Source organism: Octopus bimaculoides, chromosome 1 (genome assembly GCF_001194135.2).
Source record: "Octopus bimaculoides isolate UCB-OBI-ISO-001 chromosome 1, ASM119413v2, whole genome shotgun sequence".
NCBI classification, from domain to species: Eukaryota; Metazoa; Mollusca; class Cephalopoda; order Octopoda; family Octopodidae; genus Octopus; species Octopus bimaculoides.
Genome location: NC_068981.1, coordinates 4,800,947 through 4,804,872, shown reverse-complemented (window position 1 = coordinate 4,804,872; position 3,926 = coordinate 4,800,947).

The following is a 3,926-nucleotide window of genomic DNA, read 5'->3' as shown; positions in this document are numbered from 1 at the left end:
AAAAAAAAAAAAAAAAAAAACCCGAAAGGAGGTGCGGTCCATGTCAATGTTTCTCCTTCCGCATCATACATGACCCACACCCAAAATGTGTCTTACATTATTTAATGGCTGTGTTACCTTTGACCACCTTTTTCAAATTGTCCAAATTAAAATTCTCCTAGATATCTGAAAGCAATGTTAAACTTTTATCCTTTTATTAGCTGTTTGCAACAAATGGATGACAACAAAACCATAGCGGTGTTGCATCGTCCTGATGCTGGATTGCAGTAACACAAGTCATCACAACCGGAAATACGAGTCTCACATCCTGTATGGAAATTCTCTTGACGAAAATATAAACAAGTATGCAGTTAATCTGAAGGAAGATACCATTGGAATGCAGCACTCCCATAAGATATCGACGCCAGTGAATACGGTGACTGCTAAATTCCTCTTTAGGGTTTTTCCTTTAATCATTGTTAGGCCTGGTGAAAGTATTAAAGGTTAGTAAAACAGCCCACTCATTATCGAGATGGCAGAATTGTTTGAGCATCGGAAAAACGATTCGCAGCATTTTTCACGACTCTTTACATTTCGAGTTCAAATACCCGCCGAGTTCAACTTCGCCTTTCGCCCCTCTGGAGTCTATAAGACAGAGAACCACTTAAGCATGGGGGGTGGGGCGAAAGTATCGACCTATTTCCTTCCCTCAAAATTGTTGACCTGGTGCCTGAACCAGAAGCCATTACTGAGCTGGCAGAATAGTTAGCGCGGCGGATAAAGCGCTTAGCAGTGTTTCTTCTGGTTATTTACGTCCTGAGTTCAAATGACGTCAAAGCCAACTTTACCTTTCTTCGATTCGAGGTCGATAAAATAAAGTACCAGTCGAGTGTTGGTATTGAATGGTATCGACTAACCCCTCTCGTCAAAACTGTGGGCTTTATGCCGAAATTTTGAAAGCATCATCATTATTATTACTAGCAAATCTACGCATCTGCGAGGAAGGCATAAAATGAGGAAGGGAAGTCATAACAGCAGTATGTATTGAGAAATGTGTAAATGGAATTGATAGATTACTGGGTGATATCTTACAGAAATCACATTATTGTAGCTATATGACATGTGCTTGTGACTAAGTGACATGTGATGACAAATCATTCCCGAACTGAAATAGGCTCTCAGCCTCTGTATCATGAATGGTTATGTGGACCACTCCTAATGAAAGCCAGAGCTTCCTTCGACCACTACATAAAAGGTATTAAGAAAAAATATTATTTATACTTTTATTTCTGTTGTTTATATTATTTTATGCTTGTTTATACTCTTATACATTCAAAGTTCACAAATTTCCTTATTTAAATTCTGAATCATATTTCTTTCGATAATACCAATATGATTACAAAACTTCTTTGTTGACGATATTTTTTGTTTGGTCGACACTAATTTTCAAATTACTGGATTCCGTTGCTCTACTCATAGTGGTGTATAACTGGCCGTGTATAAACATCGGAGTGGGTAAAAATACACCTACACGATCTAAAGTCTGGCCCTGTGCCTTGTTTGCTGTGAATGCGCGAGGGGAATCTTTAGGGTTGCAAAAAATCAAACTAAGACTTACCTCTCACTGTTCTATGCGAATAATGTCTGGAAGTTCTGGCACCATGGGTTATTTTGATTGACAAAACTGAGATGTAAACAACAGCCGTTTCGAATCCTGCTCGAGACTGACACACATCAATAACCACTAAATAATCACACACACTGTATACTGACACACATCTTTTCCATTTTATTTTCGCTATTAACATCCTCACGACCCCCTTCGTATCTACGATGGGGCCACGAACTATACGATGAAAATCCTTGACGAAGGACTGAATCCGAAACGTTGGATATTCAACTCCTCACGGCAAGTTCACTGTACCCCTTTCACTTTTTGCTTTAATTTCTTTGCTCACTGTATCCAGGACACCAACAATTATTGGCGCATTATACTTTTTCATTGACCATTGTTACTATTATCATTGACTCAACAGCAACTCTAAGGCCCAGACACTGAAAGATTCAAGTGGACGACGATGGTTCCACCATCTCAATGTATTAGAGATGTGTTAGAGGAAGAAGACAGTTCGTACTCTCGTGCACCTCTCTCTGGTTTTCAGTTTGGTGGTTTGTGTCCGGAAACTGTTGGTAAGAAATTTCTGTCTGTCAGTCTTTCTCTCTCTTTCTCGTTCGCTCTATTACTACCCTTAATCCTCTAACCGAACGCTTAAAGAACTTTAAAGACGTTTCTCAATAGTCATCCATTATCGTTCAAATCCGAACATCTTGGAGGGAAAGAATCAACGTAGAAACTTCCCCTCTTTTTATGTACAATTCTTCGATTCCATGTGCAAACGGTGAGCCACGGACAGAGACGTCTGTATCAGATAATAATATATTTGCTGTATTTACATTATTTACATTTGACGGATATTTGTCCTCATCTTGTTTGTTGTTAACACAACGTCTCGGCTGATATACCCTCCAACCTTCATCAGGTGTCTTGGGGAAATTTCTTAAATATAGAACAATATATTTGCTAGTTACCAAAGTGACAAATCCTTCACAACATTCAGCAGGAAGGGAAATAAATCACCGAAACGTTAAATTTTACGCTCATCCTGAGAATTTGCCGAAATTCTTCTTCTAAGAACTCCTCTTTGGATTAATTTTTCCTGACCAAGAACCATTCATCCACTCCACACTAGTTTGCTCACATTCTAGATTTTATCTGACTACTTCACAGAAAGCTGCGGTTGGAAACGGATAGTCTTATTTAAAGAGATTCGTGTGAAATCTCTTTTACCTTGAACCGTTACTTCCTCACGCACCCGCCTCTTTCTCTCTTTCTCTCTTTCGTGAGAAAAATGTTACTAATTGATTAGTTATCGATTTCGATGTGATTTTGAACACTCAAAACAACCACACTGTCCAATTTATCAATTCTAATATCACCAGTGTTAAATGGTTTATGATCTGCCCATTCAAGTTCCTGTCAATTCTTCAACAAACAAACAAAACTTTCTCTCAGATGTTACAGATGTGAACATTGGTGTCATACCACACGGGTCTGTCTGTAAGAGTTCATTTTTGAACAATATGTCAATTTCCAATGAATTTTCGATTAGCAAACCAACAATCTCTTTTAAATCTGATCACCAAATCACAGGAAAAAACCCAATAAATTATCTACGGCTCAGTAATTCTTCAAAGATACTTTATTAGCAAATTCCAGTTTGACAGTTCGTGTTTCTGTTTAATGCTAAAATTATTGGTTACTATAAGACATTTTCACACAGAAGAATTCCATGGAAACAGTTATTATTCTGTAGGTAAACAAGGACTTTCTCTCTTTTCTCTCTATTCCTAATCTATTGACATTTTATGAAGAAGAAGAAAAAAATTCATGAATTCCTCCAATTATTTCCATTGTTAATAAAATGCTTTAATTCTTAAAATATTGACTTCGTGAATCACAGGTTGTATCATGCTGATGATTTCTATAAAGAATGAAATGGTATCACACATGATTGCCAACGACTATCTTTTATCTATTACTCGTGTCAGTCATTTGACTGCGGCCATGCTGGGGCATCACTTTGAAGAATTTTTAATCGATTGTTGTATCGACCCTAGTACTTAATCCTTTTCAGCTTGGCATTTATTCTATCGGTCTCTTGTGCCGAATCGCTACGTTACGGGAAGGCAAACATACCAAGACTGGTTGTCAAGCGGTGGTTGGAGAGCATAAACAGACATAAAATACAGGCACACACACACACACACACACACACACACACACACACACACACACACACACACACACACACACACACACACACACACACACACACACACACACACACACACACACACACACATGTATACACGATGGGCTTCTTTTA